The sequence below is a fragment of the Helianthus annuus genome, chromosome 13 (assembly GCF_002127325.2).
Source record: "Helianthus annuus cultivar XRQ/B chromosome 13, HanXRQr2.0-SUNRISE, whole genome shotgun sequence".
In the NCBI taxonomy this organism is placed as follows: Eukaryota; Viridiplantae; Streptophyta; class Magnoliopsida; order Asterales; family Asteraceae; genus Helianthus; species Helianthus annuus.
This window is the reverse complement of record NC_035445.2, coordinates 122,148,754-122,163,472: the sequence shown is the minus strand read 5'-3', so window position 1 is coordinate 122,163,472 and position 14,719 is coordinate 122,148,754. Positions and strand designations below refer to the sequence as shown.

General features: G+C 39.2%; 1 long non-coding RNA gene across 1 annotated transcript; it reads right to left on the bottom strand.

The window, feature by feature from the left end:
• Positions 1-10,454: 10,454 nt before the first annotated feature.
• LOC110899152 lies at positions 10,455-14,440 on the bottom strand. Its single transcript, XR_002569968.2, has 3 exons — positions 12,993-14,440; positions 11,970-12,057; positions 10,455-11,009 (listed from the first exon to the last, which is right to left on the bottom strand). It is a non-coding gene; the product is annotated as an uncharacterized LOC110899152 (long non-coding RNA).
• Positions 14,441-14,719: the final 279 nt, after the last annotated feature.

The following is a 14,719-nucleotide window of genomic DNA, read 5'->3' as shown; positions in this document are numbered from 1 at the left end:
AACCACCACATAATCACACTCGGAGTCAGAAGAACGGTGCGTACCTTTCTTCTCTCCAACATTCTTCGTCTTCAAACTTTGGGCTTTTTCAGCACCACCCTTCTTCGGCGCAGAAATAGAGGATACTACATGTTTCTTCTTTTCAGGACCTATGCCCAAATTCAACAGCTCACCTACGAAAGCGCATATAAAAATCTACCCACAAAAGCGCGAAAAGGAAAAACGAAAGCAGAGATAACTTACCAGCACCAGCATTTGGTTGAACAGACAGATCCGCATCTCGCGGACGAGCAAAATTTCCTACGATATGATGGTACCAAAGTTCCTCGTCAGGTTTCTTCTTAATAGTACCCATCTTTCCGCCTTCCCTCTTGAAGGCAACAACATACAAAGAAACAACTACAAGGGAGAAATATCAAGTCAAAAAAAAAAAGTGGAAGGAATGGGGACCCCAATCGTACCATGACCATCCTCGGTGTATACCGGTTTGTCATCACGATCCATCCTCCAATTCAAACTCATCCCAGCCCCAACAAGAGCTCTCTCTGGTAAAGCAATATTAGGCACATCCTTCAAATCTTGATACCAAGTTTCATCAACAGGGGTCTGAAGCTTCTCGACCGAAACATCTTCCTTCCCCCTTAGAACCATCTTCACCGGAATTATTCCGGCCTTGATAAAAAAGAATTTTTGTTTCCAATCATGGAAAGATTTGGGGGGTTGATGTAGAATCGTCTTCGCAGAAGCCCTCTGGACAAACGAATAGAACCCTTGGGTACAATGCATCTGATGAAAAACCCTAAATCGAGAAACAGTTGGCTCAACATGCATTTTCCGGCAAACGAATTCAAAATGACGAACCCTAACCATACCAATCGGATGAACTTGGGAAATGTGCAGATTGTAAAATTCAAGGATTTCAAGAAAAAACTTAGTAACGGGCAAGCGAAAGTTACCCTCACAAAAGAAATCCCAAAAGAGTGTAATGTACCCAGCCGGAGCATCCGCTGCAGTCTGTCCCTCTTCAGGATACAAAGCACCCCAGCTTTCCGAAAATTTAAGGTTCCGAATCAAACCATCAAAAGCCGTTTTAGACCACTTTAACGGTGGAAGAGCAGTTGACATTTCTTCAGCAAGATCCTCGTGGTGTTCTCCGGTCGACATAAGAAGAGGCACTAGTAAGCTTTTTCTCAAGAAGACGGAAGAAGAAAAGTTTCAACAAAATAATGATTGCCCAAAAGGAGGAGTCACTCAATCATTATATATACTCATCGCAATAAATGGCATAGGAAACCGCCACAGCAACTTTTTCGAAAAACACAGTTCCCCAAGCAGAACAGAGAACAGTAACTGACACAAACGTGCCTGCAAACGCGCGTGTAGGATACGTACAGTAGAAATAACTGACAATGAATCTTCCTCCGGAAGATACCCCCTCATCTTTTGTAACAAAAAACATTTCCCTCTCAAAAGTCCAGTACTCCACTTACTCGCATAAGTACAACACTAGACTGGGGGGACTTGAAGGGGTAAGGTCCCAAAAAAACCCCCATAAAAGGCGATTGGAACCATACCAAAACCTTACAGATCAAACCTTATACCTTGCGCGGCCGCGCACTGGTCCTATAAACAAATCTAAAAGAGCAGTCAAGCTGTCAACACTTGCACGCCCAAAGGGAATCATAAACCTTTGCGCTTTCTCCCATAAATAAAGGATGAAAATCCTGAGATAAATACTTCCATCGTTATATCCAGACTTGGATATTATCTACTCAGGCTTAAGAATTATTAATCCACCTGTCCCCACACGATAAGGTGACACACCAGATTACACTCGTAATCTTCTAGAAGGAATACAATCGTGCACCAGGACACGTGTCACCATCTCATACGTCTCTGGGGTCACAACGGAAGTATGCAAATGGAGAGTAATCTCCACTTGATCACTTTACACGTGGCCTATTCCCAGCCTTCGATCTAAACCGCAATCCGTGTGCTCTCACGTCAGATCAGAAAGCTTAACGGAAGGAAATGTAACCGCTTACGGGGTTAGCATCTTCCGTTAACTTTTCACTAACATGTTTTCCCGCCCAAATGACTCCCGGCTATAAATAAGAGATTAAACCCAGGTACGAAACAAGTTACACACACTTACCAAATACATCATCTTCTTCCTCATACAAATACTTATTCTCACACCGGAGTCGGGTCAAGGAGAGAACCTCCTTCTCCCCTTGACGAGGCTAACGGTGCTTTTTTTTTGCAGTGCTATCAGAGAAGAAAGTCAATCAGATCTGAATCAATCGAGTGGAGGCTAACCTTTTATGCGGATTTAAACCCCCTAGATATTTCGGTTCCGACCATTTATCTAGTGTTTCTTCAATATCCAGGACATGGTCATTAACCCCCCAAAGGCATTGCATCAAACAAAACGTATTAAAACGGGTTATGCATCTTTTTAATCACATTCCAATTGTACGATTTCATACCCGACCAAGCGGTATCATTATAATACCGTATCCCAAGCCCATATAAGGGAAAATAAGTTAAAAGTATTTACCTGAGCTAAAATATAATTTCAATCCCAGCCGTATATCAAATTGGTAAGCACAAGTAGCTTTTACCGGGCTCCTAATCTGGAATGAAGGTTTTCAATAACCTATTAGATTCCTAACAATCTTATTTAAGTTATAACTTAGACCGGTTAGTTTTAAAGAAAGGTATACGGTTTAAAACGCAAGATTAAGCGAAGACAGGATTAGAATGTGATTTAGACCCGACAAGTATCAGGACTTGTATAAAATGGATAAGCTAAATACATTCTGGATTTTGAAGTAAAAATGATAAGGTTTGACCCGTTTCGGTTAATTTATGCAAACTAGTTACATAAACCGTACCGAGCGCAAAAATGCATAACGGGTAACCAAATGAGTCATAAACAAGTTTCAAAAGTTAATATGCTTTTAATATGTTGTGATATCAGTAGGATATCTTCCATTATGCCCAAAACGAATTTAAAATCAATTTAATCCCTGTAGGGGTATTTTGGTCATTTTAAAATTAATAAAAGAGGTTAAATAGTAATCTGAGGTTCTAGTCTAAAATGATCAGTAAAAATATTTATTTTTACAAGTTATATCAGTAAGATATTGTATATATGTGAAATTTATCATTTATAGCCAAACTATGCACCGTAGGGGCATTTTGGTCATTTCACATAAGCTTTAAGGGTCAATTTGTAAATCTAAGTTCAAAAACTTTTACTTATTGTTAAATTATAAAAATTTGCTTATAATATCAGTAGGTAATGAGTCTTAAGTGTCAAATATAGTTTTAACCCATACTATGCGTTTAAAAAGCGTAAAAGTCGGTATTTGACGATTTTCGGGTTATTTAAGGAAATCTGAGATTTTGATCAGTCTCTAATGCTTAAAATGTTTTATTTATCATATGAAATCATTAGGAAAAGGTTTGGTATCAAAATAATACATAAAACTCATTTTATCAATGAAAAGGGCAATTTTGTCAATACCGAATTTACACTAGAACTCAAGGTTATGGTCAATATAAAATTTGGCAAAAATTTCTAAAAATCTCTAAATATTATATCTTAACAGTAGGTATAAAGTTTGGTGCCAAACTTTGGGTTTTAAATATGATTTATACCAAAAATGCCTTTAATTAATAAAAAACATTCAATTTACGATATCGAGCATAACTCCTATTTTAGACCATAAACTGATGTCAAATTTTTAGGACATGCTTATAAATCAGTAATAAAGATTTTTGTCCTCTCATATTTTCAAAAATCTCGTTTTTTATATCAAAAAGGCATAATGGTCAACTTTTAAGCATTTAACGGAAACATGCAAATGATTCAAATTTAAAAGGAACCAAATAGTATAATCTCAGAGAGTTATACTAACATGTAATATGGTCCTAAAGGAACCCTAAGGCATATCTAAACTAAGCTAAATCGGGTCAGAACTGAAAGTCAAAGCAAAAGTCTACTTTTGCGACTTTCGGTTGCGAACCGAGCCTAAACTCAGAATTGTCGGGTTGAACATGCCTAAACATGTTCTTATATTATTTACCAAGTTATTTTAGTATTAAAACATGTTCCATAACCTCTGCTTTATCAGTTATGAATTTATTTATAAAAACGGATTCTGTTAACTTTTTATTAATAAGTTTGACCCGACAATTGACTGAGATAATGTGATAATTAGAAGGTGCCCTTTTAAGGGTTTATTACCTACATAATTACCAACACATAGCCACTTTCAATTCGAATAATGGCTGGACCGTTTGTGATTAATCACAAAGTCAAAGCTTAATTACGATAACTTTGACTTTCGGTCATTAAGCTAATAAAACTTAAACTTAGGAAGCTAAGAACACTTACTAGAGTCCTTAGCACGAGTATTGAGCAGAAGAAATACTTTCTTGAACTCCAGCAAGCTCCAGATAAAGAGTCTTGAAGTAAAAACTCAAATGCAAGTTCTAAGTGATCAAAATGGGGGCTATTTATAGGAGATTGAAGTTGCTAAGATCATTACACCTGTTTAGGGAGGCTCTCAGATGATCACAGTTGTTGTGGTGGTAGAAGAAACCATCAAACAAGCCCCTAGGATCGAGAAAATGCATGCAAAGGCGGTGGAACTAGCTGCAACATGCAGCTGTGCATGTTGTAGTCGCTGGCACTGCTCTCGCGGGCCGCGTAAGACTCTTAAGGAGTCTACGCGGGCTGGGACAATGGGCTGCTCCGGTAAAAACTTTGTAGACTTTGAAATTTCAGTCCCTGGTCCATTTTTAATTTAAATAACTTCCATTTATTGCACTTATGAACCCCATAGTTAACTATTAAGGGCCTTGGGTCACATATTAACTCCGTTAAGTCTTCGGTTAGTTGTAAGATCACCCGAAAAGTCTTGTTTTCTTTGAAACTCCGTGAAATTACTATCCAATGTTCTCGAGAGCGAAATATACAAATGTTACAATGCTTTTGGGATCGTTAAAAGGTCACTTAGATGTAACTTTTAACATGTTGACACTTTTAACCCCTATACTTTGTAAGGTTCTGAATTCAAGCGCAAATGGCTTGTAATATCCGATAATTTATTCATTGAGGAATACGAACATCACATAAGGTCAATCAGAGGCACAAGTTAGGCATGTTGACACTTTTGATCCTTCCACACACATCTTTACACTGTTTGGCAATTTTAATCCCTCGAATCAAATCGTTAAACGTTTAAAGTCCATGACACGTGTCTTTATTATATTGAACATGATTTTGCGAGGTGTTACATCATGGCTAGGGATGAACACAAGAAGAAGATGAAGATGAATGAGGCGGTTAATAGCACTTGCAAGAGGTCCTTCCACTTCCAAGAGCTCCTAGCTTCCTTGTGATGATTCTTACACCTTTGTATATCAAGAGAATGGATGGAAGTTGAATGAAAAATGGTGGTTGTGTGTGTGTGGTTATGGCCGAGAGTAGAGGGAAGGAGAAGAAAATGAAGTGTGTTGTGAGTTTGAGTGAAAATGAAGAGGTTATGAACTTGAGGTCTCACTTATAATCCTCCAACAACTTGTTCTCTAATGTGTAATATGTTTAGTAAAGTTAGAGACAAGATCAAATAAATTAAACAAAGAAAATCTATGGTGGGCCATGCTTGTTGGCCGTAAATAGGAGGGGGGTCTAGATTAGGGTGTAAAGATAAGTTAGGTTATTTAGTTGAAATCCAAGTGAATTAGTTAGGTGTTTAGTTATTAGGATGTTATATAGTGTGTTATGATGTTCGGGAACCATAACTAGCTTGGAAACGGTAAAACAATGCTTCTAGTGAAAATTTGGTCTTTCAGGTAGTGTCCGGTTGTTCGGTTGGTTACCGGTTCGTCAAGGTGCTAAACTATGCAGTTTAGTGTGCTGTATGTTACCTTTTGTGACAGTTTTGATTCCCGACATTAAGGAAAGCATTCTGGACCATTTAACCATATTTCTGCATAATATTAAGTTGTCTAAAAGCTGAATTTTGCTGAATTCAGCAGTTTATGTGAGTTTTAGGCACTTTTCGGCACTTAAACTATCACTAGGAAGGCAGTTTTATGATCCTTACTTTCCTACACACTATACTAGTGTAACTCTTGTTTTCTGGCCCATTCTGTGTCTCAATACCATGTCTGTCTATGTACTGAACTCCCGTCATCATTTTTCTGATTTGTCTGGTAACTATGCCTTCTTTGTTTCGTGCATTATTTGAGTCAATAGAGTATTGTATGCAATAATGGTATGACACTATGCAAAATGTGATGCACATGTATGTATGATAACAATAATCAGAAAGTATTCATGTCATTAATTTAATTCAGCACAGGCATTAAGTCATAAATTGTTGTTTAATCTATGTACGGATACATGGAATTTTGACAGTTGTCACAGCAAACCCTAGCCGCTGCAAACCACAACCCAAAACTGCTACAACTACAACCCAAAAACCTAGCCGCTGCCACTTTTACTTCCGGCGGATTTGTTCTGAGCGGATTTGTTCACCAGCTAGCGAATTTATTCATAAGCTAGCAGATTTATTGAAGTCCGACAACCTTAAATCTTGAAAGAGAGTTAAAGTTGCCTGGCGTATTTGATAAATACGCCGGTAAGATAACGTGCGCGGCGTATTTCTCCCGGCGCTGTTATTCCAGCGTTTAAAGCTGCCGGCATTTTTAATACTTCAAGTGTCCAACGTATTTAAATCTTGAGGGCGAGTTCAAGTGTCCAGCGTATTTGAGAAATACGCCTGGTCAGTTATTTTGTCCGGTAACGTTATAGACAGCGTATTTATCCAAAAAAAAAACTGTTTGAGAACATTTTCTTTGCAAATGGTTAATCACAGGAACTATGAGTTGTTGAAAGACTATCCGTCAACAAGTGGGGAAGCCTATTTAACAACACATACAAGCAGTGATCAAATCAATCCTTGGATTTTTTATTGTGGAGCCACTGATACGATGACGTACGAGCCATCGGACTTCGTCTCTACAAAGAAACCAAACAAAACCCACATCAAAACTGCAAATGGCGAAAATTGTTTAGTAAAGGGAGGAGGAACTGTCGAAATATCTCCCAATCTGAGGCTGTCAAATTGTTTATATGTTCCTTCCTTAACACACAGGTTATTATCGATAAGTCATGTTACAAAGGAACTCAATTGCACAGTTCTAATGCATCCTCATTTTTGTACCTTACAAGACATCAGAACTGGAAAGATAATTGGGCGTGGCACTGAACGACAGGGCAGGGCTTACACTATGTGGATGAGGTGACTCAGTCAGGGACTACAATGCTTGCTCACGGAACAAAGAGTAGAGAGGCATGGCTTTGGCATAGGAGATTAGGGCATCCTTCCGCTGGGTGTCTACACCTTTTACTTCCTGAACTCTTCCCGTCCAACAGTACATTAGACTGTGAAACATGTGCCTTAGCCAAAAGCCATAAAAAAACCATTCAAACCAAGTAACACGAGGGTCAGTGAACCTTTTTCACTAATACATTCAGATGTTTAGGGTCCAGCTGAAACTAATGGAGGTCAAAATTTCCGTTTTTCCTATTATTTGTTGATGACTGTACCCAGATGACATGGATGTATTTTTTAAAACACAAATCTGAAGTCTTTGACAAATTCAGACTGTTTTACACCATGGCCCAAACTTAATTCAAAACCAACATTCGGATCTTACGATCTGATAATGGAGGGGAGTACGTTAATAACTCCATGAAACAATTTATTCAAGAGGGGGAATGATTCACCAAACCACTTGCCCAAAACACCCAAAACAGAATGGTGTGGTTGAGCGGAAAAATGGCATTCTGGTAGAAATGGCCCGAGCCCTTATGCTTGAATCCAAAGTCCCTAAGTCCTTTTGGCTCGAAGCTATAAACACGGTTATTTATCTCCTTAAATGTTTACCAACCAAATTCCTTAACCTAAAAACTCCATTAGATACCTTATCCACATTCACCAAACTCCCTCCACCTTTTACTTTACCCCCTCGGGTCTTTAGGTGTACAGCATTTCCCCATATACCCAAAACCTAACGATCCAAACTTGACCCATGTGCCGAGAAATGTGTCTTTGTTGGTTATGGGGTGAATCAGAAAGGATACCGATGTTATAACCCATTACGACGTCGTGTGATTACCGTTGTCCACTGCGACTTTCTTGAAACAGAATATTACTATCAGTCCCATCTCAGTGATCAGGGGGGATAGAGCATGAGGACTCACTGAGTTGGTTAAAGTGGATTCCATCCGCAAGCGAAGACGAGTTATCTCATACATCCACACATACTAAGCCTGTCGAAAGTCAAACCCAAGAATCATCAAGACTGGTGTTCAAAGTAAGTGACTCTCTAAACCTTGAAATGTGCCCGAATCTGATCCAGTTATCACTAACAATCATGAAAGTCCCGAGACAATGGAACAGGTGGAGATTGCTGAGCGGAACAACGCAGTCCAAGGAAAGGTCAAATCTAAGGAACAACATGATGGAGGCTCTGGAACAACACCGGGAACATACGTTTTACCTCCTAGAGCCAATAGAGGGGTTCCTCCAAAACGGTACTTCCAAGAAAGGGAAACCAGAAATTCAAGGTATCCTACAGCTAATATGGTTGACGGGAACTTATCTAACAGTGCAAAAGCATTTGTTACATCTCTATATTCCGAATAAATACCAAGTTCCGTAAAGGAAGCCCAGGGTAAGAATAACTGGAAAGAAGCAATGGAAACAGAAATGCATGCTCTTATGAAAAACAACACGTGGGAGAAGTGCATTCTTCCTAAAGGAAAGAAAACAGTTGGATATCGGTGGGTGTATTCAATCAAATATAAACCAGATGGTTCCATTGGAAGATACAAAGCTCAGCTCGTAGCAAAGGGTTACACTCAGACGTATGGGATCGATTACTCTGAGACATTTTCTCCGGTTGCAAAAATGGATACCATCAGAGTCCTCTTCTCCGTGGCAGCCAATAAGGAGTGGCCTTTCCACCAGTTTGATGTTACAAACGCATTTCTCCATGGAGACCTAACGGAAGAAGTCTACATGGAAGCACCTCCAGGTTTTTCAGGGAGTTTTAAAGAAAGGGAAGTATGTCGGTTGAAAAAGTCTTTATACGGGCTAAAACAATCTCCTCGGGCATGGTTTGGAAAGTTCACTTTGGCCATGAAAGAATATGGGTATCACCAAAGTAACGCTGATCATGCTCTATTCCTCAAGAGAAGAAACGGCCTTGTAACATGCTTGATCATATATGTAGACGACATGATTATTACTGGAAATGATGTAGAAGAAATAGCACGGCTGAAAAAGAATCTGTTCTCAAAGTTTGAAATGAAAGATCTAGGGAATCTCAAGTATTTCCTTGGGATCGAAGTTCTCAGGTCTAAACGGGGGATCTTCATCTACCAAAAGAAGTATGTCCTTGATCTCCTGGCGGAAACCGGGTTGGTTGATTGTAAACCAGCAGATACTCCAATGGTGGTGAACCACAACCTTCACATAGAACTTAATGGAGAGCTTGCAGACAAAGAAAGGTATCAACGGCTCATGGGCAAGTTAATTTATCTCTCTCACACTTGCCCTGATATAGCTTATGTTGTTGGAGTGGTAAGTCAGTTCATGCACCAACCACAAGTTGCCTACATGGAAGCTGCTCAGAAAATTTTAAGGTATCTCAAGGGAACCGCAGGCCATGGAGTGTTGTTCAAAACAAATGGACATTTAAATGTTGACTGGGTAGGAGATAAGGGAAACCGAAGGTCAACATCAGGGTACTTCTCCTTGGTCGGTGGAAACCTTGTTACCTAGAGAAGTAAGAAACAGAAGGTGGCCGCGCTGTCGAGTGCAAAAGCGGAATTTAGAGGTATAGCTCGAGGGTTAAGCGAAGTTCTTTGGATCAGGAAGCTACTAGAAAACATTGGTTTTTTTCCCAAAGGGCACCCAGTAAAGTTATGTGTGACAATACGGCTGCAATACAAATCTCAGAAAACTCAGTTCAACATGATCGAACAAAACACGTGGAGGTAGATCGACATTTCATCAAGGAGAAACTGGAGGAAAGAATCATAGAGCTCCCATATGTGTCGTCAAAAGATCAACTTGCAGATATTCTTACAAAAGCCGTCAACGGAAACGCTTTTAGTAGTTGCTTGAGCAAGTTAAGTATTGGTGACCCCACTACTCAACTTGAGGGGGAGTGTCGGAAAGAAGACAATAAGTTATAGTATAGAGGCTAGATGTGTAATATCGTGTTCTATATAAACACCCTCCTTGTGTAACCCTAATCACAATTTTACAATCTAATACAAGCCTCTTTTGTTACCATTTGATACCAACATATTTATCATAGAATCACCCCTTAAACTAAACAAATGCCTATGCTTATGCTTGTTTGTTATTCAACTTAATTTGGCTTCTTATTATTCTCACTATTGTCCTTTCTTTCCATTATATACTACAATCTGTCATCTTCCCCCATAACCTTATCAGTCTTCCTACATATACACAATATATATATACACACACACATTTATCCAACACAAGCACACACTCAAGGCATAAACACCTCTCAAATAACAATGGACACCCTCCTGCTAATCTCTTCAACACTTTTGCCCATCATCACCATCTTCATTTTGCACCATTTTTTCACACAAAAATCATCCATTCCCGGACACTACGGCTGGCCGCTCATCGGAGAAAGCATAGATTACTTCAAGAAGCTCCGCAGCGGCACCAACGAGCAGTTTGCCATGCAAAGAAGGAAACTATTCGGGGACGTTTTTGTCACACCCCGAAATATCAGAGCTTGGCGTGACTGGACCGGTATCTTCATTGCACAGCGGAAGCAAATAAGCTAAGACTTCTAGAAAATGAACGCCGCTAGTTACTCGAATTCCCATGGGTGCTCCTATTCCAACCGTTCCGTAGTTTGAAAAATTTAACCTGAGAAAGAACATGCGAAAAAGTCAACATAAAGTTGAGCGAGTTCATAGTTTGTTTTGAAAAAGATTTTAAACAAATCTTTTTGTTTACCGGTTTAAAAGCTGTTAAGAAAGTATATAAAAAAAAACATTTTCTCGGCATGATATATTAAAGTTGTGAGTCTAGCCCACGAGAGTCTTTGTAAGTAGGACTAACACGTCCTCTTATTTGCACATAAGTTGAAAGTGTTGTCAAAGTTTGTAAATACATGTATTATGAGTTTGCGTCAAATGTATATTAAAAACATTTGAAAGTTTTAGTGTTGTAAGTTGGTATGTAAAGCGTCTATGAACATGTTGATCATTAATGTTTCGCGAGGACATTAATATATGCGACGACATAGGAGGTACTCAACCCGCGTAGGCAAATTTTTAGTGTCGAATCACCTCGACTGGGACACAACAGCACTCTAAGTGGTCACCCATGGACCGTGAGTGGGGCTCGCCCGTACCCATTAGATCTAACCTTTGTTCCTTGGTCCTCAAAAGGATTAATGGCACCTCAGTTACAGCCTATGCTCACATGATCTAAGAGTTCATTCCATAACTTAATCATACCTAAGTTTGACATGTATTTCCCCCTGAAAGTTGTAAACCGAAACGTTGAAAGAAAAGGGGGACATGATCTCATTGAGTTGTCTCGTTTTTCGTACGCAGGCCAACCCAGTTCTGTTGTAGTAACTAAGACATTCTGTCACTAGTCATGAAAATCATGCACGTTTTGTAAAACCGGTATGTTTAGTATAAACCTTTTGTAAACCTCTCGAGTTCGTTGAAATTCATTTGCAACATGGTTTCTAAATATGTGTTTTCGTTCATCAAAATAGTGTTTGCTTTTGCAAAAACTTGCATGCCTTTCCACCCCCGAAAACATTTATAAAAAAAAATGTAAAACAGTAAAAAGTGGGGGTTATGAACTCACCTTGACATTCCTGTGCAAAACTAGTTTAACGTGATTCTGTGATGTCATTCCAAGAATGTGAACTCGCTAGCGTGCAACTAAAGCATTCCTAATCAAGGAATAATTATAAGTTTTCTAATGTAAATGTAGATAAACTACGTGTCCGAGCTCTACCGAGTCGCTAACAAAACGACTCTACGAGGGAAGATGTAGATGAATAATGGTACGTACTCGAAATGTCGTATATGATACAGTAACATACCGTTATAGTTTTCGTAGGATGGAAATACATAAATATTTATATATATATATGCATATATTCGAAGACTTAACGTGTGAAATAAGTATTCAAATTCACGATATTTGAAATAAATATAAACTATTATACTTATTTATAAAGACGCTCGGATTATCGATGTTCAAAATAAAATAACTAATTATATTTGTTTTAGGAAGGAAATTCCGCGTCTTTGTTATTTGAAAATTATTACGAATGATATTTATCTCGTAAAAGGTTTTCGAGTTTTTAAACGTCTGAAATAAACATATATAATTTTGTTTATTTTATAAAAGTTTTCGAGTTTTCGTCAGTTGTTATAAATATAATAACTAATTAAATTTATTTTATAAAAGTGTTCAAGTTTCAACATGGTTCGTAAATCGCCGCCAACTTAAAAGTCTTTATAATAAACTTGAATTCCGTTAAGTAATAAATCACCAAATGAATACATCCGTATTTGCATTTATTAATAAAACTCGGATAGTTTTTATAACAATATACGTTTCGTAAACCAAGTTTTTAATAAAAATCGGGCAGAGTTTCCTCTGTTTTTTGAATAACCCCGACAACACAAATGTCGATATTTGGTCAAAATTCAACAATTCAAGAAACATTATTCAATCAACTCACGCAATATATACTAAAATTTTATCAAATACGCCAAAATAAAATGTAAATAGTCGCTAAAGGTATCGGTCGAGCTCGGTCGCGTATAATTATAATCTGCATAACGAAACAAAACTTTTGCGTCGTTTAAACTTTACCGGGTCTTCATTGACTGTTGTTGACTGCGTTGACCGTCTGTAGACCCGAGTTGACTCGGTTTGACCCGAAACCAAATCTGACCGAAACAAACCATGACCTGTGGTTGACTAACTTTGACCCGCAGTCTGACTTGTTGAATCGAACCGAACCGTGACCCGATCCCGCGGATGTGACTACTTGAACCCCAGATCTGAGTTGAACCGAACAAGAACCCGAACCAAACTTAAACACTGTTGACTAGATCCGACCCGAGCATCACCCGAACCATATTTGACCCGAAAAAAAAACAATCAATCTACTTACAAGCCGAAACACTCAAGCAGAACTGAACCATACTTGAACCATGGCTGCTCCGAAACCCAAATCCGAATAAAATCTCACCTGATGACAACCACCATAGCCGTCGTCGCTCGTTGCCGTCGTCCGAGAGACGGCCTGTCGCCGGTCAGTCTCCGTCATCGTTCCTCTCATTTCATCCTTTCTCTCCCACATCGCCTCTCTCTCTCTCTCTTTCTGTTTCTCCGTCGCACCACCACCAGACGCCGGTGGTGGTGGTTCGTCATGCTAATCGACCGGGGGGGGTGTGGAGAAGATGGGGGTTCGGATGTGTGGTCACGAAGGAGGGTGGTGTGATTTGGGGGTGGGTGTCTCGTCGGTGAAGTCGAACGGACGAGGAGGTCCGCCGATATGCCCATGTCCGGCTCCGGTCACCTGACCGAGGGGATCGAGAGGGAGGGGTTAGGGGGTAGCAGGTGAGTATGGTGGTTTGCCTTGTGAATCAGAAGTTTGTGAAGATGTTAAAGTGTTATTTGTGTGTGGATGTTCTTTAATTTAACAGAGAAAGCAAAATTAATATGAGGGAAGGACTTCATATATGGCTGTTGATCTGAACTTGGGATTAGGGTTTCACTCTTGAAGGAGAAGGAGAGTAGAGGAGGGGATCGTTGTGTGCGCAGGTGTAAAAATGAGGAACTAGGGTTTCTCTAGTTTTAAATACTAGGTTTCCCTAATGGGCTTGGGCCCAAGGCCAACAAGCCCAATATCGTGTATAAGTGGCCCGCTAATCCTACGAACCCGTTTTCAAAACCCGAATTCACCGTAATGTCGTGAAATAAATTTATAGGGTCACATTATGAACAAATAGAATCAGTAGTCGCGTTCGGAGCGTTCTTCTGTCGATAACAATAAAAATCGCATAAAATGTGTCGTCGCCGTTTTTAGTCCGCTTTTCGATTCGGTTTCGACTACAGATGTAAAATTTTAATTACGAAGCTAAAATATATCGTAAAAATTTAATATTTGTCGGCGTTGTTGGTATTTTGTGCAGTTTTTGTTCGTTATCGTTTAACATCCCACAGATTTCCCGAAAATCCTCATATGCGCACTGTAGTGTCAGATAAGCGCTCCTAGGCATTACAATAGCCTAATTAAGTTAATTCGTGCCTTAAACACTATTTATTATCGACTTAAACGTTTGCTAATCACGTAATTAAGAGGCGTTAATTACCAGTTGTCACATTCTCCCCTTGTTACAGAAATTTCGTCCTCAAAATTTGTACTACGTTATCACCTCAGAGTTGTGTCGTTCCTTGGTAAGTCCGAATAATACCAAAATGAATGAGCACGTAATTGAATCAAAACCTATTCAGATTACGTGAATGTAGGGACATTTTGCATTGATAAGAACCCAACGGTTCAACTGAGTTTGTTCAAGAAATCGATGTCA